Below are 22,381 nucleotides of genomic sequence, written 5' to 3'. Positions count from 1 at the left end.
TTCTGATTACAAAAAGCTGCTAAATCACTTGTAATCACATGGTAGATATTGCTTCTACATGTGTCTTAAATAATGATTTTGCATTTTTTTCCTCAGAATTTTCTCTGCTTAAAAACATGACTTTTGTTTATGTCGCTAGTAAAAGTCATGAGATTATAGATGATAGATACATGATAGATAGATAGATAGATAGATAGATAGATAGATAGATAGATAGATAGATAGATAGATAGATAGATAAGATAGATTCATTTGAAAACATGGTCTATGTTATTGCCCCCCCCTCCCGGTAGTTTAAACTTTGTCAAATCTTTTAATGTAAGTTGCTTTTTATGTTTTGTGTTGATTATCAAAATTAAGGAATTCCAGTGCAAAGAAGGAGGGCTTGTGTCTCTTGTCAACCCTTTGTAAATCATGCCTTCTGTGTATTCTACTGTTAGCATCCGCAGATGGTGAGAAGAAAGCTCAAAATGATAATTTAATCTTGAAGCCTTACTCTTCACTAGAAATCTTCATGAAACATTTATTTTAATGATGTTGTTCCCTAAAATTATCATCACTTGTAATTTTCATAAATCTCATTTATTCAGGCAGTTTCCAGTTACCTGCTCTCATTTATATACTAACTTACTACTGTTTTTGAAAGTGTTGCATTGTGTATCTAGGTATTATGTAACTAACAGAATATTTCTTCTTATTAGTTCTGATGGGAGATAAGTTTGTTACCACATCAATGAAAGCGAGTTCAGTAAATGTCTCTTGTTCACCAGGAACAAGTCCAGCTCAGAAACATTATCAGTAGATACTGCTGTCAGCTACTTGAGAACAACGTACACACACTTATTATCACTTGGGAAATTCAATGTTTAGATTAAAGTCTTTGTTTAAAATTTTTTCTTGTTGTATAGTATACTTATTTCAGATAATGGATAACAGCCAAAATCCAGTGCTCAAATAATCTGAACATTCCCTCAAACTATCTTGTGCAGAAAAAGAAGTTAAAGCAGGATAGTACTTTCTTTAACCAGCCTGTTCTTGTTCTATATCTCAGCTTCCATCTCTGCTACTGATACTTTTAGACCTGTGTTTTTCTTGTATTTTTTAATAGAAGTGGATTTAAAATTACTATTCTGTATAGAAAAGAATTAAAGTAGAAGGTTAAAGGACATGAGTTTTAACTGTTAACCAGTATTGAACATACACTTTGGTATACAGATCTAAAATTGCTTTAGTCATAATTTTCTATCTAAGATGATAACAATGTAAGCTATTTTTATCTTTAATATTTTAATGCTCAGAATGTAGAATATTCCATATATATTAATGCCCATATTTCACTTTCGGTGATTTAATTCCTACTTGTTATTATGGAATGTTACAACTTAAACTGTAAATGTATTTGGATAACTTGCTTTTATTAAAAATACTTAAAGCATTTATGGATTGTGTCTGATTATATTGATTGCATTATAAAGCTTCAATTAATAATCATCTCAGTACGTTTGGACATAATGAATACTTTAGTCTATTTGAGATACTTAAAATAGATTTCATAATATCAAGTACTTGTGGCAAATATTCTATTCTATTCACATAAATGTAAATATCTCAAATTATTTTAATGTATGAAATATAAAAGTTTATGTTTCTAAATATTGATGTTTTATGCTTTAAAGTTGCCAGCTTTAAATGGAAATGTTTTTGAAAATAATGGCTCATAGAAATGCTTCATATTTTTAAACAATAATGATTAACAGCTAGAGTTCACAAATAGAAAATTTCAACCAATTCTGGAGATAGATGTTTACACCAAGAAAATTCACTGAATCTGTAAAATCCAGCATAGGCTGTTCCACAAAGTGAAGTTATGGGAGTACCGAATGAAGCTGATGGACATCAGTAGAAGATAAAACAAAGCCATGGCACGTCATAGCAAAGAGAGAGAGAGAGAGAGAGAGAGAGAGAGAGAGAGAGAGAGAGAGAGAGAGAGGAAACCCATTCTTTCTGGACAAGTTTTTAGATACAAGTTTTTCCTTGTACATACAAGATCTTTGCTTGTATGTGTGAAGGCTGCTCCATCACTAAGCTTTTCAACACTTTCTGTTTTTGAGATTCTGTTCATTTTATTTTATGTGTGTAGGTGTAGGCATTTTGTCTGTGTTTGTATCTGTGGACTGCATGCATTCAGTGCACTCAGGGCCCAGAAGAGGTATCAGATACTCCGAAACTGGAGTTACAGCTGAGAGCTTCTGTGTGGGTACCTGACTTGGCCAGGGTCCTCCGGAAGAGCCACCAGTGCTCTTGACAGCCCAGCTACATCTCAGCACTTTTCACACATCCTTGTCTTTTTCTGCAGATGCGTTCACAATTAGCCAATAGTTATTCATTAAGATGTTGGAATTTTTTTATCATGACAGGAGCAGTAGGCACTGGAATAAATCATTAGTTTCCAACTCTAGAGATTCATGCTTCCCATGACCAAGAAGAAAGAGAAATTCTCTTTGCCAGAGTTGCCTGATTGAACATGATGGTGTACAACAAGGTCTTACAGGGATTAAATGGGTCCATATGCACACTGAGCCCCTCACTGTGTACAAGGACGGCTAAACTTGCTATCCTTTAACAGCCAGAAACTGGAGACATCTCAAAATTACCAGAATAATCCTATATTATCTTTTTTCTTTTTTTGGTTTTTTGAGACAGGGTTTCTCTGTAGCTTTGGTGCCCGTCCCGGAACTAGCTCTTGTAGACCAGGCTGGCCTCGAACTCCCAGAGATCCACCTGCCTCTGCCTCCTGAGTGCTGGGATTAAAGGCACCACCACCACCCAGCTCAATCCTATATTATCTTAAGAACTAAAAGCATTAAAGGCAGTTTTATGCTTTTAGTTTATATTTCCAAAGATTTAAAAAGTACTTATAGTGGATTCAAATGATTCAAATTAAAATCATTAAAGATGGTACTAGGAAACAGATTTATTTATTTCTGGCATTTTCTGAGTTTTGAAATTTTGATTAATAGTGAGCAATTGTTTTAAGTTGTATATATTTTTATTTTATGCATATGGATGTTTCGGTTGCATGCATGTCTTTGTAGTACATGATGCCTGTTATCTGTGGAGGCCAGAAGAGGGGGTTGGATCATTTAGATCTGAAGTTATGAGTGGTTGTGTAACCATCATGTGGGTGCTGAGGATTGAACCTCTGTCCTCTTGAAGAACAACAACAAGTGATCATAACTGCTGAGCCATCTCTCTAGCCCCAATAGGAAGAAATTTCTTGAAGGAAATTGTAATCTGCCTCCCTGAAGCATTAGACAAAACTTGAAAGGGAGGGAAAGGTCTCGAAGCTTACTGATACAAAGTTAAACATTTAGGCGTTTATTAAGTAATATTAGTATATTTATTTTTATAGACTGGGCCTTGGAAAACATTTTGTATTAGTCTAATAACCATCTTAGAACATTTGCTATGGGTATATGATCCCATGATATAAGTATATTTACCAAACAATTTTTTTAAATTTATTGATTTTTATTGAGCTCTACATTTTTCTCTGTTCCCCTCCCTGCCTCTCCCCTCCCCTTCTACCCTCTCCCAAGGTCTTCATGCTCCCAATTTATTTTGGAGATCTTGTCTTTCTCTTATGTAGATTAGAATCATGTATGTCTCTCTTAGGGTCCTCATTGTTGTCTAGGTTCTCCGGCATTGTAATTTGTAGGCTGGTTTTCTTTGCTTTATGCTTAAAAACCACTTATGAGTGAGTACATGTGATAATTGTCTTTCTGGGTCTGGGTTACCTCACTCAAAATAATGTTTTCTAGCTCCATTCATTTACCTGCAAAATTCAAAATGTCATAATTTTTTTGTGCTGGGTAGTACTCCTTTGTGTAAAGGTACCACATTTTCCTTATCCATTCTTTGGTTGAGGGACATTTAGGTTGTTTCCAGGTTCTGGCTATGACAAACAATGCTTCTATGAACATAGTTGAGCACATGTCCTTGTGGCACGATTGATAAATATATATTCCCAAAAGTGGTATTACTGGATCTTGAGGAGGGTTGTTACAGTCTTTGCTGGGCACACTCAGTATTTTCAATATGATACAAGGGAGTGGCAAAGTCCATGGGTAGTGTCTTGGTGAATGTGAACCTTAAGCTTTAGATCAAACATGCGGGCTTACAAATACATTTTATGTTTGAATTACTTGATTTTGAAATAAGCAGTTTGAAAATTCTTTACGTTTACATGATCACCTTAATAAAAAGTACTTTATGGCACTGGATAATTTTTGTCAGTTAAGGCAGTGTAACACTCCCTCATAGCTCACATAGAACTCTATATAACTGGTCCATTGACGTGGAGATTCTCGTAGGAAAGTCTTTCTCACATATATTGACACGGTGAACAGGATTTTTATACCAAGTAATGTCAGTTGCGTTTGCTCCCCTCATCAGTGTATGAATTTTCAATATCTGAAAGCATATGTGCCCTCATTCTAAACGACCATCTGACAGTAGCAGGTGTCCTTACTATGAAGGAAGACGGAGCTGGCTTTTCCTTTACAAGGTACTTTACGTTCACTTAAGGTTGCTCTGCATTCCACAGCGTAAGAGCTGTTGCATAAGTAGAAAGCTACACTCATTCTGCTAAATATGTAGTGATGACTTTGTTTGGTAGTGAGGTAGATTTGGTACTCTCTGGAGGGCAAAGAAGGGAGTCATGAGGTTGTGGCCTGCCAGAGCAACATTTTTCTATCCTGCCTTTAAAAGCAGAAGTTTGGCCTCCAAACACAGGTCATTAGCTTTAAATCAGACAGATCATGTCAACCACCTCTTTGAAAATGCCTTATTAATGGCAAATTATTCTGTCTTTGTAAAAGTTTTGATAATGAAGGAATAAAAGTCTTACATAAAGAATGTAGGGTTGACGTCAGTTGCCTCACTCTCTGACTTATACAAATCAATAGCTTTAACTTTAGAAAATGGGCTTTATTTGTAGGATTAGTTCTTAACCATATATGTTGTGTATGCGATTTATTTGAATCAAATTTTTGTAATTCAGACAACCTTTTTTTATATTGAAACTAGATTTGAGAAACTCTTTTGGAGTGCTTGTGCGAGCTAACATTATCAAAACAAAGTATAAGTGTAGCTGACCAGCAGAGCGGAAGCAGTGATATGAAGTGAAGTACGGATGCCACCTGATCACATCTTCTAACTAACTAGATTTCTCCAGAGCCTGCTCAAATTCTAATTAGAGGTCCTGAGATTCTTTTTGAAACACATTTGTTTTAGAAATGAGTTGCCAAATGAGAAAAAGAAAAACAGTAACAGAGGAAGTTGGCATGGAGAATTGTTGCTGCACTCAGCGCTTTTGATCTTTTTCTAAATATAGCTTTAAAATGTTGTCCAGGTCAGCTGATGTCAGCAGGGGCCTTTCACAACGGCGTCCCTTCCCAGTCATTTCAGCCACAGTTTTAATGAATGTGTGTGGTATCAAGCAGCTGTATTCCAATAGCAAATCAGGAGTTAAAGTTGCCAGTCTTCCAAATATTTTTAACATAGTGCTAATCTCAAGCCAGGACTATGCTGGTATTTTAGGGCTGGGGCAGTGAATTTTTAATAGCGATGTCTCTTTCTATCATGTCTTATTATAACGTACTAGAATATCAGTTATTCTTTGATGGAGCGATTTATTCTATTCAAATATAAGCCCTGAAAAGGAGATGTGTTCATCTATTTTCCCTCTAAGAACATAAATATGTCTGTTATACTCTAGTCAGTAAATGAATTCAGAAGCCAATATGCCTACATGCTCAAATTTCTTCTGTAAATGATGAATAATATTGATAAATGAAAATTACAAATCTGCAATTGAGCCTAACTATTGAATACTGAATCATTCTGTTACTAACTCTGTGTTGCAATGACATTTTCTAGATTTAAAAAAAGAGTCACTCCCATATTTTAAAATATTTTGTGTCTTTGCAGTAATGTAAGCAAATATGAATTTGAGGAAAAGTTCACAATGCAGCCACGTAGAATTCCCCTTAGGAATCAAAACGCCTTTTTCAAAAATAGTTCAATGTTTAAAATGCAGTATTTAAGATTTTCTTTCCTGCCAGACTACATACAGTCCACATGCTTGTTACAATCAAAACAGAAGAGCAATGGTAAGGAATTCTTCCATCCACATTTTTAAAAAACACCTTCATTCACCTTGATTGTCAGTGCGCATTACGAAGCTGGTCATTATACAGAAAAGACAGGAAGGCAGCTCTAACTCATGTGACTGACACACACCAAACGTGGCCATTAACAAGTTGGCAGTGACCTTGGAGGCAGCACAAGCAGTCTCCTTGAAGGAATAAACTGTAATATTTCTCCCATGTTGGGGTCTTCTTAGAACTTTACTGATTAATTTTCCTTAGTTCTAACGCAAACATTTATAAAGTTATCCCCATACTGATTTTCTTCTCTCCTTGTTGCCTCGTCTGACAGCTTCCTGGAGTACACCGCTGCTCTCGTTTTCTATCTTGTGGGGAAGTGTCATTTGTATTTGGTGACACTTTCCAAAGAGTAGAGTTATAGATCTACAACCAAATATTTGTATGCCCTTCATAATCAAAGTTCCAAAGATTAGAGAGCACACATGGGGAAGACATAGACAAATAATTTAATATAATAAAACAATTACTGTTAAAAGGCTAACGTTTACCTGATAAAAATTCTTAACACTGAGGGCTGGGAAGATGGTTCAGTCAGTGAAGTTCTTGCTTCCCAAGCCTGACAACCTGAATTGGAGCCACAGGCCACATGGAGACTAACTCAGGCATGTAATCCCAGCACTGGGAAGCACAAGTAGGCAGAGCCTGGAGCCTGCTGATCAGCCAGACTAGTTTAATGGGGGGAGGCAGGCCAGTAGAGATCATCTCTGAAAAGGGGGAGGTATTTTTCAGAGCATAACGCATGCATGCACACTCACACACATCTTGATAATTTATCACTCCAGGATTTAAGTTATGTAACATATGTTTTCTCAAACTTTCGAGATGTTTGCAGTAAAATGTCTAAATACATTTTCTGTTTCAGATGAATATATCACATAGGCCTAGCATTGTGATGCACAAAAGACTCGGACAAAAATGTCATCTTTTTAAATATACCACAACACGCAAGTTAGTAATAGGTCAGTGCTGAAAGACCTGCATCATAAATGATGGTTTAAGTAAAAAGAGTGAGCAAGTTACGGTTTTACTGTTGTTCGTACTTCCTATTTCTATACAGGAAATGATCAGTGACTATGAAGGGGGAATTGTCCCACCAGTGTGGGTCCATTTAAAATCTACTTCTTCCTGGGTCATGGGGGTTGTTTAGTATTTTGAGCCAGCTGTTGACAATAACATTTACAGGTGCCACTACATTGGAGAGTAAGATAATTGTTCATTCCAAATTTTGGCATGCTTTCAAATTAATCAATTGGTACAATTAAAGCAGAGTCACTGGTCACTGACATATTTTAGTATTTTATGTATCAGAGTGATGCTTGCAATTAGTGGGTCATTTCAGGTGCACCATGTGAATTTATTTTAACAGAGTACCCTCGAGAATTATTTGTTAAGAGAGAGACAGAAGTGGATCGACTCAGCTTCTTACAGATCATGTTTAAAGTCCTCTGTGAAGATAGGCTGAACAGTCTTACTATGCTTCAATTGCTATGATACACGCTGAATAGAAGGTTGGAGATATTTTATCCCTGGATATGAATTCCAAGTAAATGAAGATGTCTATATAGCTTATAACTATAACCCTATGGCTAGAGTGATGATGCATGACTGTAATCCCAGGAGACGAAAGCAAGAGAAGGCCAGCTTGGTTTGCACACTGATTTTGAGGCTAGTCTGAACTACAAGGCATGACCCTGCCTTTAAATGGATGCCTGGAAGGAGACACCACTCCCTATAACACTTTAAAACCACAGGAAAAAAGAGTTGACTTGAATAGGCTGTATTGTGTTCAGGAATTCCATTTAAACCATAGAAAAAGCTGAATTTGCTTGGATATTTTGGTATGTTCTGTTTAAAATACAAATAAAACAGGAGCTGAATCCAATTTCAAAACCATGTTTAAAAAGAAACCAAAAACTAAATAGAAAACCCCCCTGATCTACTGAGAACCAAGCTTTGAGTTTTCCTCTCAGACAGAAGCACAGATTACAGGTTCACTTGAATTTGATATCCGTCACTTTTAACTGACTGAGACCTTTGACACGTAGGTTTTAAGTACAACATCAGAACACACATCCTGACTTGGAGCAGCATAGCAGAAAAAAAGAACCATGAACTCATTAAGCTTCCTCAGCTCAGGAGCCAGATTTTAGTATCTCTGGGGTGAAAAGTCAGACAGGTTGTATATTGTCTCCATGCTTCTTGTTCTTCAACAGAAAATGCTAAGTAGTATGAAGTGGCCATACGAATTTACCCAGATATCATATCTAATTATAATAATAGAAAGTGTCCTGGGGATATGATCATTCAGTGTGAACACTACAGCAAGGATGAAGAAGAATTGTTTCAGAGAAATAAATTATCAAGCAGAAATTAGGGCAAAAATGGCCAAATCCTATCCTTTTCTCCTGCCTGTGTTTTTAATCTGAACTTGGATTTCTTAACGTAACAGTCTAGTGCAGAAAGTCATGGCTATTTGGCAACAGATCATAAATCATGATATCTTTACTTAGAAACCTGTATATTACCTAGTTAATATCTTGCAACTTGTAATAAAGAGATTGAGTGCTAGAAAAACATTAAATTCCCAAACTGAATTTTGGAATTAAGGATATCACAACTTTAGTATAATTGAGTACCAGATTTCTGTATAATAGATAATTGATTTTCTTGCAATGTTTCAATAGAATTCAAGAAATAGAACTTGCTTTCTTTTTTAGCTTAATTCTAAAATATAGGGTTTCACTGAGGGGAGAAGGTTATTAAAGTTAAATAGTATATACATTTGCAGTATTTTTAAGGGATAGTGATCCTGTTCCTGTTTAGGTGTGTGAGCAAAGAATAAACTTAGAGGCTTAGGAAATGGCAAAGGGCTGATAAAACAAGAAATTCAAATGAGATTCCTTTTCTTATTGTTAAGATACACACACACACACACACACACACACACACACGCAATATAAAGGGTCCAAATTTTAATAAGCTGAGATCAGTGTCTTAACACCACATGAACTGGGAGCTTGTGAAATACTGGTATATGCTCTATCTCCATCATGCCCTCTCCTAGGTAGGGCAAGTGAAGGACATCATTTGTTTTGCACATTGGCCACAGTGAGCATTGTCATGTGTCCAGTCCAGTCCAGATGCCTCACTGTCAGAATTCTACACACCAGTAATTTTAATACTTTCGGAAAAAGAATCTCTAATAATGCGGGAATTTTTTCACTTATTTTCATGCTATTCTCTTTAAAAATTCAAGACATTTTTGTCCCATAATTCCATGCAGTTCACACAATTATACTGTGCCATGATGCAGCCATAGTATGAGGTCATTTCGCTGCCTTAAAAGGTGAAAAGTAAGTCAAATAAACTTGACTTATTGGATTCAATGGAGATTGTAACTTGGAATATCACCTTTTTCTAAAACGATTACTATTTATTTAGACTCCCATACACAGTATGAAAATTTTATCTAGACACGACACTCTGATAAACACCTAGCTCCACAGATATTTTCTGTTTTATCTCACTGTTTCATCCTCCTGAGAGTTTTCCCAACACATTTAATGAAAACTAAAATTCTGACAAAGAAATCATCACTGTATTTCCCACTTCTTTATTTACTGTAATTTCAAAGCTTATTCTGTATTCATAAATTCTCAAAAAGGATTTTTCTCATTATGTATCTTTTACCTTATTTTTATGTGATTGATGTCTGAAATTGCACTCAATTGCAATCCACTATCTTTTATTATATGATAGTCATTGATCACTAGCTCTCATCTGAATATAATAGAAATATTTAAATATTATTGTCACAGATCATTCAGTTACACAACATCAGGAAACATGATGTCACATAGTCCTTCTTCATGTATCTCTCTCTCTCTCTCTCTCTCTCTCTCCCTCCCTCCCTCCCTCTCTCCCTCTCTCCCTCTTTCTGTCTCCCTCTCAATGAAGCTGAGACAAATAGTTTGCATTAATAAGTTTTCATCAAACCTGGTGGTTAGCCAAGGTTTGCCCAATATTCTAGGTTCCGAGTCCAGGCACAATTAGAGCTGTGAAGACCCGGGCTGCACAAAAGATGCACTTTAAGAGAACAGACTTCGGGATTTAAGTGTATTACAGGATGCCCTTAGAAAACTTAGTGTGGAGCATCCAAACTGCCTAGGCTCCCCCAAAGCCAGTATGTGCAGAAGGTCAAAAACCCATTGCCATTGTTTTTGAGTTCTTATTTGTCCTCATTGTCCGCTATGTTCAGCAAGTCCGGTTTTATGCTTTTTTCAGACCCAGGCCAGCTGGCCTTGGTGAATTCCAGATAGAACATCCTCATTGTCTCAGTGTAAAGCCTGGATGGAGGTGGGCGGTCCTTGTACTTCCCACAGGTCAGGGAACCCTGATTGCTCTTCAAGCTGATGACGGAGAGGGACTTGATCGGGGAGGGGGAGGGAAATGGGAGGCGGTGGCGGGGAGGAGGCAGAAATCCTTAATAAATAAATAAATTAAAAAAAAATAAAAAAAAAATAAAAGACATTTTGGTGTTAGGAAAAAAAAAGAAAAGAAAAGAAAACTTAGTGTGGAGAGTAAAAATGCCAGAGAGGCCAGAGGAAACTATAGATTAGATCAGAATTTACAAAGAAAGGAGCTCTTGGGTTTCTGGGGTTGGAACTGAATGGAAGCGGAAATAAAATAGAATTGCGAGAAAGGGGAGAATTAACATGCGGGAGGTGCATATTCTAAGACATAGTAAAGGCTTGAATTCAGGTAGAAATGGGAAAATGGAAATACTTTTTATAAATGTACTTAGTTTTACCCAAAGCACCAACAACGTAAAGTGTTTTCCTCTTTATCATGGACAGGAAATAAGCATAGGTGGCACAAGAACTGTGAATTCCATGAGAGCACAAACCTGTGCCCGTTCAGTCGTTCATGCATCACACAGAACAATCCCTGGAACATAATTACTCTAAATAGATCACTGAATTAAGGAATGAGTGAAGTGTTGCTTTGATTTTTTTTTTAACCTTTATTCCTCAGTAACATGAACTTGTGTTCGTGGTGACATGAAATCTAATGTGTGATCAGTGTTGAGAAGCTAGTGGCACTAAGAAATGATGAGCTCATGGAATTCCTCCTGGGCAGCTTAGGTTAAGGTTATCTAGTTTCTGAAATTTTTGCTATTACAGCTATTGCAAGTCTACAAGCTACCGGCTAAAGAAGTTTAGTAGTTAACTATCATAGCATATCGTATCTTTTTTTTTTCAATAAAATAAAAAATGACCCAGTCAGTAGGTCTCTTCTTTCTAAAACTAAATCCAGTTTGTGATTTCCATCCTAAGAACTCAGAGCATGAGCACAAAATGAATACAGAATCATTTGATAATAATAATTGCTAGGTGGGAAGATTTTCTTTATTAATAATAAAGTATAGAGGAAAGTAATAGATATAATCTCAGTTTTTCAAGATTTTGTTCTGGATGACAACCTCATTCATTAGTGGGGAAAAGACGTCCCAAACACCCAAATTTTAGCTGGAGTTACAGAAATAGTGAAATCAGTACTTTAAGGGACAACTTTAAATGGCTAAAGAATCCTATGCAATTAGACTGTCTTGAAAAAGGGAATAGAGAAGTTGGCTGAAGACAAGCCTGGCAAGGGTAACAAGGCAAAATTAAAATAGGTGAGATAATCAATAGTGCTTATGTGACTTGGGGAAGGGTTTTGAGGCAGTGCCTTGCTGTGTAGCCTCAGCTGGCCTGAGACTTCATGCCTCCACCCCCTGACATGTTGGAATTACAGGCATGCACCACCACACCCAGCCTGAACAACTTTCTTTTATGACTATGTATTTTTGGATTCTCAAACTAAAGGCAAGTACATAATTTGAAAGGAAGAACTTTGACAATGGGGGAAAAGAAAGTGAAGTAAGGAAAGGATTAAGAGAATAGGTGGAATTTATTCCAGTCTTCAAGTGTCTGCCAAATATTGCTCTCTGCGCAGGGGGATAGAAAAGAGGAACGAAGGCCAAGTATTCTTTGAGGGATTAACTGAGGGGAAGAATTTCCTGGGTCAGAGCTGTGAAATATCAAAATAGTTTGCTGAGGAAGGTTGTGTTGCTCCCTTTCCGGAAGGTCTTAAAAATAAGAGAGGTAAAATCTTTGTGAAATAATTGCTGTATGCCATCATCTGAAGGCGGGGAAGATGATCTGACTGAGTCTGGCAGCAGTCAATTTTAATACCCAGTGTGTATGTCTCTCACCTTGGCTAGGAAGCACAAATATATCATTGTATTTCCACTAGGAAGAAAGGACACCCTTCCCTAATTCTTTGTCTTGCTAGGCAAAATTTCCTTTTTTGTAAAGATCATTTTAAGAAAAGAGAAAAGCTAGTGCCTGTCTTCAAATTCTCCCTGGTAATTTAGGGAATATTGTTATCAACTAATTTTACAAAGGAATTGATAAGTGTTACAATATTTGTTGTTTCTCTAGTTTATGACACAAAAAAAGACAAACCCTTTATATAATCTTGAATTTTAGAATCCTCAAGGATGTAGACAATTAGCGATTATGTCAACTAGTTACTTAATGATAATGTACATTTTCCTCATGTCTAAGGTAATTAACACTTGTCAGTGTTTCCCCTTCTGAAACACTTCTGTTACTTAGATGTCCCCATAGGCCAGGGCGTTGATGTAAAATTATTACAGGGTTTCTTTCACTTTGAAAGACAATGTCTGCCAGCTGGACCTAGAAATATAAAGATATCTTGTTTACTGAAAGTTCTCCTAAATCACACGGAATAAAGAGCCACTATTTTGATCTTTAAGTTAACAGCTACATTAAGTTCAGCCTTGGATGTAATATACCAGTATCACCTATAGAGTTTTCCAATGGCCTTGACACATTGTTGCCTTTAATTTTTACAATATCACATGTAAATATATGAATGGAAAAATAAAAAGTAGTCCTATCACCTACCTGTTAAAATAGCGAAAAGGCTGACACATGCTGAAAATATAAAGACTCTTGCTTCACCTTGAAAACACAAGACTACATAATATACTATATGAAGCAAACTTATAACTCACCAAAGTGTGATTTTACAATAATTTAAGATCATAGTGCCAAATATACCAACTGTTGTCAGTTAATTTTTATAACAAGTATGTGTATCATAAAGCTGAGAGCTGTAAAATTACATCTAAAATAACATTATTGTAAATGTGCTAGAAATACCTAACTAGATTCAGAGTTCTCAAACCCATAGAATTAAAGAAATGGACGAATGTATAAATTCTGAGGTAGTAACTCCAATGCAAAGAGGAGTAGTATTTTAGCAATGATTGGAAGAGATAAAGACAAAGGAAACACAGACACAGCTGAGGGAAAAGCAAGATAAGCATTAAGGGGTCAGGCATGAGGCAGAGGGATGTGAGAGTTGATTAAATCAGATCTGGTTTAGAAGTCCACTCAAGGTGCTCTATAAGAGAACCAGATACCTGCTCAAGCCTTGGAGACATGATGTCTCTCATAATCCTTGGAATTCTCATCATCATCAGAGTCAAAAAACTATCATTCCATTGCCAATATGTCTCATCATTCTAGATTTTCTTCTGTGCCAAATGCTTGCTCATTTGTGTATCTTTACCTGTCTTCCGTGGTGAACAGCCTCCTTCATTTGTCAAAGTGGAAACAGCCAATGCTGCTGACCTTGTGATTCCTAATAACGAAAGAAAATATCGAACTCAAATGTCATTCTGTTTCCCTGCTGGTACAGAGAGTAACCTCATTTTTTTATCAAGAAAAAAAGAATATTAGTTGAATTTAAGAACATCACACCGTCTGCACTGACTTTAACTTTATAAATACTCTTGACCACTGGGCATGGTAGCATGTGTCTTTAATCCCAGCATTTGAGAGGCAGATGCAGGTGGGTCTCTATAAGATGGAGGCCAGTCTGGTCCACATAGCGAGTTTCAGTTCATCCATAACTACCTTGAAAATTGCTTTGCTAGCTGGACTGGGCAGGAATAAGCATAGGACCAAACTAGTCCCTCTGAAAATGGTTGACAGTTGTTTGGCTGAGGCTGACTGAGGGGCCACTGGCAGTGGCACTGCGATTTGTCTCTACTGCATGTACTGGCTTTTTGGGATCCTATTCTCTTTGGATGGATACCTTGCTCAGCCTAAATAATAGGGAGGGCCTTGGACCTTCCACAAAGCAAAGTGCCTTACCCTCTCTTAGGATTGGAGGGGCCTGGGGTGGGAGGGTGTGGGTAGGGAATGGGAGGAGGGGAGGGAGTGGGAATTTGTATTGGTATTTTTTTTACAAAAAAAAAATAAAAATTAAAAAAAATTCAAAAGAAAGAAAATTGCTTTTGCAACATGATGAAGTGGAGTGTAGCTCAAGCATTGACTCAGAGACTAGATTTTATATATAAGCTGAAATTAAACTTCAAATGCTGTGTGGAAATCTACAAAATGCTCAGCCTCTCTGCCCTTCTGCTTTTTGTCTGTAAAATGCAAATGTAGGCCGCTGTGAGCATCAGAGTTCAGGTAAGCCTTCGTGCCTTAGCATTTGGAAGTTCCTCAGCTGTTGCCTACTTATTAAAACTTTAAAGTGTGATTAGTAGCCTCAAGTGTAGGCTGCAACCTTGGTCTGAACTACCGTTGATACTTGCGACAGAAGTGTACGAACATTTAGTAGGAAAAAAAAAGTAAGAAAATAGAGATTTGTCCAAAAATTAAACCTTACTGGCAATCTATTGTTTTCTACCCTTTTAAGAGGTCATCCCAGCCTCATGTCTTACACTGTTTTTTAATTTGTGCCATTTGGGAACTTGAAAGGCATCTTAGAAGTTGAGCTTGTTGTCTTGTGTGCCTGTAGAAAATGATACTTGAAGTTGCCGCTGGCATAAGAGGCATGACGCTAGTGGGTAGTAGAAGCCTAGTGAGTGCTACATAGACTTTCCTTCCCCAAAAAAGCTACAGCTTTGTGTTCAGTTCGTCAGGGTTTAGAAACTAATTACAATCTTTGATTGCTCAATATCCATTTATATATTTGCTTTAAATAATCAGCTATTTCCTGTATGTATCTCAAAAATGTGCTTTTAAAAAAAACCTAGAAGAATGATTCTCCATTCTTTTTGCATTTCTTCATTATGATGAAGACTTCTATGCTGGCCTTCAGCTCAGTATCATTTTTCAGTGTGAGCTACTTACCTTCAGAGGGAGGAAGCTTGCCTTTATGTAGAGACAGTGTTACCAGAAGCTCACCCAAACAAACTGGGAAATGCTCCATATTCTGAGATTCAAGACAGAGAAATTAGGCAGGGCATAGAGCGACTGGACAGTTATCTTAGGAGTTCATTTTAGGAAGAGTGTGTAAATTTGTTGAGATCTCTAGAGAGAGTCATGAACTTGCCTATACCTATGAGTATTTTCTTCTGAATTTCAAGTTAAAGAAAATCATCAGGCTGAAATAACAGCCCAATTTAGTAATTTCTGATATCTACTAACAGATTTTTTTCTTCAGGAGAAGTACTGTAATACTTTCCAGTTACTGTTATCTGCCAAGGATGGCTTGAGCTATCCTTGAAAACAGCCTGGGACAGAATGTGTAGACATGCAGAGATAAGGAGCCTCCTGCCAGGCCTTGGACTCCAGGGGCTGTCTCCTCTCAGTTCTGGCCCAGGCGCCCTTCCTTCCCAGTGTGCTTGCGTATTATACAGGAAGCATTTGGCTTGTCTGAGGACACCTCTATTCCTAGCTCTTTGACAGTTTCACTCGCCGCATCCCCTCAGTTCTAAACATGTGGAAAAGGAGATAACGAAAGGTGATGAAATGAAAACCTGGAGCGGGAGTGCATCAAGTCAGAGACAAAACTCTTTTGCACGCCTGTTTTGTATGCAGTTGTGAGCGGGTTTTGAGCACACTGTAAGTGTACAGCAAAGGTCATTTTAGTAGACAGGGAGGAGAAGAGAAAACACAGTATAAATAGTGCTTAGCATTAAGCATAAAGTTAAATGTTTTAAGTTTTTCCTATAAAAAAACATTTTATGTTGGGAAAAAAAATACAATTTTTGTTACTTAAGAAATTCTCTAAGTTTGTGATTCTTCCTAGGCCCTTGACCTTACAATGAGTGTTAATTTAGGCTCTATGGCAAGGTGTATAACTTTGATTGAAACTCATCATGTTCTTGAGATAAGAAAGTGGTCTTTAATAAAGCATCAAGTTTGTGCAACTACCTTTAAAAATGAGGTGGGGGGCAGTAAAGTCACACTACAAAGGAAAAATTTATATTCATCTGCTACAATAATGTAGTTCTTTCTTGGGCATCTCTGTGTCACTGTTCTTTTATGAAAGGGAATCGGTTTCCCTTCACTCTAACTCCGTACTTACCAAGCTAGTCATAATCCTTCAATTTGTTTTTTTCCTTCCCATTAAAATGCTTTGATTTAAAAAGTAGTGGAAATTCAATTTGTCTTTTCATTTGTAGTTGGAAATTAATCTGTTTGGCTTTAGGCTATATAACATCTCTCATTAGAGGGGCGACCCAAAGCTACATGAGTAGTGCAGGAGACTCTAGGATTTTAAGATATTACTGAGAACTTAGTCAAAACTCTGCTGATTGCATCCATGGTAGGTCTTTTGAAAGAAAAGTTAATCAACTCAGCAAATGACTAAGTTATACTGGTAATTTTTAAGCCTGTTTACTCACAAAGGAAACAATTTTATTCAGTGCTGTGATATGCATTTGCAGAAACCTGGAGCATATTGTCATGCTGTTCATGGTGCTGTCCATACTTACCACTAGAAAATAACAGGATGTTCCCAGGAACGGTTTCAACCAGTTGGCAGTGTTCTCGTAAAACAAGTGCATACTGAGGAAAAAGAAGTGTCTTTGAAGTCACTGATATCAATTTAGAGTCCATGACTTCACAGTTTTCTTGTTGCTTTAAAGTAGTATATGTTTCTTAAAATGACATTTCACAGTCATAAAAAAGAAGTTTACACAAAGAAGTTATTCTACTTAATTTCATTAAAATGAATTTTATAAGTGAGTATGGCTCTATTTTATGTGATAGAATGAATAAATTATTGTTTCCACCATTTACGTGAGATACCAAAGTTCAGGAGACTAATTTGATAGAGTTTGCAACACCTGTGACAGGAAAGGACGGGTGTGCTCCTGGTCACATACACCTCACTCCAAGTGGTACACATCTTCCTGTGTTTTCTAAAGTACCAGCATCCTAGTAGCCTCTGTGCAACTCACCCCAGCCTACTGGATGGTACTGTACTGTACTAATCCTTCCTCCAGAGGAGCTCTCTACCTAAGTCATCATGATTGTTGGGTTTGTGCATTGATGCTTGCCCCAGTAGATGTAAGTATAAGAACTCATGGAGCCTATATGCTCTTTGCTACATTCCCAGTGATATCCCAGGCATTGAGCTATCATGATTTATGCCTATTGGTCTCGGTTGACAGGGCCCACAGGTATGGGTCCATTCTATCTTGACTAAGGTCAAAGAGCTGGACCTTAATTTGTTCCTTCATGGTTATTGTCTGTTTGTACCTCAAAGGAAGGTCCTACCTTGATTTAGGTCACAGAGTTCTGCTCGCTCAAGGTTATTGTCAACAGGTGTGGCTAATATCCAGACCTGGTATTTCAGGTATTAAGAAGTAGATCTGTTTCTACCTCAAACAGGAGTCTAAGGACCCAACTAAATTCCTACTCCCTTTGGGAGATAACAATGGATTTCACCCAGGGAGTGGTTTGCCTACAGAATGTTTTGGTCTAGTGTGTGAGCATTACTTGTCTTGTTCTGGCAACAGAATGTTTAACTAAAAATGTAGCCTGCAGTCAGTCCTTGTGTTAGTCTGCTTATTTCCTTGTGTCGTGTTAATGCAGTTTGTATCTTACTCCTACCTTTGGGTTTGGAGTATTTTAAGCAAATGGAAATTAAACATGGATGATTTCAGTATTCACAGGAACTCTCTACTGATACTATCCTGATACTCGCGTCTTCATTCTCTTTACTTGTTTTTCTCGTCCCCATGCCCTTACTCTGGCAAGTGGTATCCTTGTCAAAGCTGGTCTCCAACACTCTGTGACTATCAACCAGACATTTGCATGTATTCTTAAGCACTATGATTTTGACCCATCTATCCCATGCATAATAACAATTAAACTAGAATTTAATTTTTTCATGCAGTCCAAGCTAAAAGTCTAGTTTACAATGTGCTATCAGAATGCACCAAATGTGTTAAGGCAATCAGCCTACTCCAGATCTCTGGCTGAGGGCTGGAACTGCATCTTCCTGTAAGGTTTCTACTGCCTGCTGTACCTTAATCTCACTCCTAAAGTCTGCTGGCGCCCTTGCGGACTGCCAAACCTGACAAAAGCTCTGAAGTGTTAAATGTGTGTGTTACACAGCCCCGCCGTGTTCTGCAGTGCCGAGAGTCTGGTCGTCCTGGAGCTTTGCACAGATAAAGGAAGGATACAGCTCTGTGAGGAATGCAGTAACTACAAAGTACATCCTGAAGGCCATTGAGCTCACAATGAAGGTCTGTGTTTTAAAATAGCTCTATAACAAAGTAACTACAGAGTTTTGGCAAGAGCTCCAACTATTTATAGAACTGAGTAAGGCGTGGTAAATACTGCCACGGTACCCAGCTCTCCCTCGCCATAACCCCAAACTTAGAAGAAGTACTGTAATTATATTTCTCTACTTTGAAAAAAAATCATAGTAGCCATTATCAGTTTAACCATACGGAAGCTTGGGCTGAGATTTCTTTTTTAAATGCATAGTTTTGATTTTCAACAGCTGCACTGGGTCTTTAATCATATATTATCTTTATGAAGCCTTTTTCTAACATATGTTAATTGGCTGTTTTCTGTGACAAATTATGAGCTCTTACTTTGATGAGGTTCAATTGCAATCATGTTGGAGTCGAGTACGTCAAGTTCCCACCCCTGCTGGCTCCTCAAACCACTACAAACATCCGCGCTGCGCGTCACTGCCTTGCTGAGTAATGGCAGGATTGGGGCTGGCTGATTTTGCTACAGATTTTTTTTTCCACAGGATATTTTCAGCTTCTTTGTACTAAATCTGTTGCAGGGTTTGCCCTTTTTAGCAGACACATGCTCTAAAATTAACATCAAATCTTATTGGAGATTACTGTAATAGAGTGAGGAATATTTCATAGTACTGCACTCCAGAGTCTGTTTTGCTTCACTGAAATTTCAGAACGTTTATTACACTTTTTAAGTCAGACAGTTGTAAATGTGACTGGTATTTTCTACATCATCAGCATTTTGTAACAGACATTTTGGATGTTCCTCTTTTGAGGAAAGTAAGTTATATAAGGGAAGATGAGATAGCTATTTGGCTGTTTATGAAAAAATTGTGCTTATGTGCCCTTCTCGGTGTTGATAACTATACTGGAATGTTGAAAATTGTGTTGTTCATTAGCTTTCTTTTTTCTTCAGCATAATTTCTATTGGTGAAGTAATAAAAATGACATGTTCATCAAGGTTAACGTCCTATGAGATGTATAACAGCCATTCTAGTTCTCTGTCCTACTGTCGACGTTGAATGTACGATTCAGATGGGCAGAACTGTTCTGATCCATCTGCTCGGAGAACTGTGACAGATAGCTTGTATCAAATACCAACAGATGATCAGTGATAGCTATAATTAGAACAGATACAAAAATGCAGTGCCTTTGTCTTGAAATTAGTCAAGGTAATTGATTAAGGTCTTCAGTGCCTGCATCAAACATCAGTGGTATTGCGATTAATTTAACTGTTTCGGCCTCAACGACTCGCATAAAGAGCTCTCGAGAAACTGCAGTTCTCCAAACCCAAAGCCAGAGGTCGATTTCCATATTAGCCATATAGGAGTTTAGATAAGGTGAGCCAGATGTTAACAGAGCCAGATGTGAGTAGGCACTGCTCTTTTCTCCTTGGGAGGCTGTTTTTAATCAGCTATTTCCCCGGGGTAATGCACAGCCAATGAGCTCTAAATCCTGAGGCTACCTGCATTCACAGGAAGGACTGGGAACATCATTAAAGGGCTTACAACTGAGCATATGTGAAAAAATTAGAGCAGAAATTAAGGGTAAGAAAGGTTAACTTCGTAAATGTTACTTCGCTGTTGCTTAAAAAAAAAAAGGACAGAAATAAAAAAGATAATTTTAAATGTTTAAAAATAGAGAGTCAGCCCCTACTTGCAAATACAGATACAAATAAAAAGCTACTATTGGCTAATGTTAGCCAGACCTGTATAAAGGTGTGTGTTACTTTGAGACTGGGCATGGGGAGTCATCTACAGCACAAGTGAATAATCTCAAAGTGTCACTGTGGTCCGTGCTATCTATCACATCTAGAGAGGTTGGCTTCGTGAGCCCTGTGTAGTCCTGCAGTGGGACTGTGAAGTCAATCTACACACTCTGTCCTGAGCCAGCTTACACAAGGAAATTTAGTTCCACTTGATAAGACACATACTTAATTGGCTTTAAGAAAATAAACCAAGGTAAAGAACAATGTGTAAATGAAACAGAGAGCTTGGCACTTGGCTGTAAGGAAGCCCGTGAGCCATGTGGCTTAATTGGGGCCAGTTGGGATCATTTAATGATTGCTGTCAGAAGATCAGATGTAATAGAAGACCACAGTGGGGTAGAGTTAAACAAATTGTCATCAGGCGTTTCAGATGAACAAAACCTTAATTAGGTTGATTAGGATGCTGTAAAGGACATGGAGCGACAGAGAAAAATTGATGAATCACTGAATTCCATATTGAGCCATATATAATATTGTCACAAGTATCATCTATATTTTAAGGGACCTTTATGGCAGTTTGAAAACCACACATATTCACCTGTAAATTTTAATAATTATCTAGAGTTTAATTACAAATTAAAAATAGGAGACATTCAGTTTAAATACCAGATGATTTATTAAGTATTTTTTACTTAAAATTCAAGATGAACGTCAGCTGGAGAGTAATATATCTTCCCATTGTAAAGGCATCTTTAAGAGTTGAATTGTTTGAGAAAGTAATAGCAGTAGCAACTTATTTTTCAAGGACACAATTTTGATTATTTAGTGTAATATGTGGCTAAGGAGTGGACCATGATCTTCACTTAGACTGTCGTGTTTCATTCATGTTACAACTGCTGGTTTTTTACTGGTAAGATTACTCAGGTATCTTAAAACACACTCACTGTTTTATCTGTTTTTAAAATACTAACTTGTGTTCTTCCACATACTGTGCATGCATGTGCACACACACACACACACACACACACACACGCACACTAATAAATCTGAAAATGTGCTCAACACATACAAGCTTCCAAGAGGAAAACATTTATAGCATATTTCCATTTTAATCATTAAATACAATACACTAAAGATTGAGAAAAATAACATTTTTCCTAAGAGAACATAAGATGCTTTGGAATTTGAATTTTACCCTAATAAGATGGAAATGTATGTTAGCAACATGTAGCACTTCAGGCAGAACTGACTTTGGAGACAGACAACTTAGTTTCACTGCTGGTGGAGGATGGTGCTTCTCTTGCTTTGTTCAGTAACACCAGCAAAGCCATCCAGCTGCATGTGCTGGGAAGCACTGGAGCAGAGACCCCAGTGTGTGATGCTGCATGGTAGCTCACACAGCTCTACCTTCCTGCAAAACCTTGCCAGAGCCCTAAGTGGCTTTCGGAGTTTAGGAAAACAAAGACATGGTAGAAGCCTGCTGCGTTAATTACATAATCTGTCTGATATGGAAATACTAAAAGCTGTCGTCACGTCGTTGAAGAGTATGAGGTTTTTGACATATTTAGACCATTCAGAATTTATTTTGGCTTGGAGAATGCAGGATGCCATTTTAACTACAGTAGGGGAAAATGTCCAAGGCAGAATATGGCATGGATAATTGTGACAGGGAAGCTGTGTTTCCTTATGTTTGTTAAATTGTTTGTAACGCTGTGCAGTTGTCTGGAGGTATGTTGCTTCTAGATTCTGGCGTTGTGTAAATATGCTGATTTGCATAAGGGTGAACAGCAGGTTAGGCCCCCCATATTAAATTAATTGCAGGGGTTTTCAAAGCGAGCTCCGTTTTAGCCTTATTATATTTCTGAC

At 37.5% G+C, this 22,381-nt stretch overlaps 1 protein-coding gene across 7 annotated transcripts in view; it reads left to right on the top strand.

Moving 5' to 3' along the window:
* Mef2c (myocyte enhancer factor 2C) overlaps nt 1-22,381 on the top strand; it is a 148,145-nt gene that overhangs the window by 26,025 nt on the left and 99,739 nt on the right. The window contains exon 1 of one of the 7 annotated variants that reach the window (XM_026783684.1): nt 18,711-18,798. The exons of the other annotated variants lie outside the window; for them this stretch is intronic. The gene's annotated coding sequence lies outside the window, so the exon portion shown is untranslated. Of the gene's footprint in view, nt 1-18,710; nt 18,799-22,381 lie in introns of those variants that run through there. 7 annotated transcript variants of the gene reach the window in all.

Source organism: Microtus ochrogaster, chromosome 19 (genome assembly GCF_000317375.1).
Source record: "Microtus ochrogaster isolate Prairie Vole_2 chromosome 19, MicOch1.0, whole genome shotgun sequence".
Lineage (NCBI taxonomy): Eukaryota > Metazoa > Chordata > Mammalia > Rodentia > Cricetidae > Microtus > Microtus ochrogaster.
Note: the sequence above shows the minus strand (reverse complement) of the source record. Positions and strands in the feature narration are given on the sequence as shown.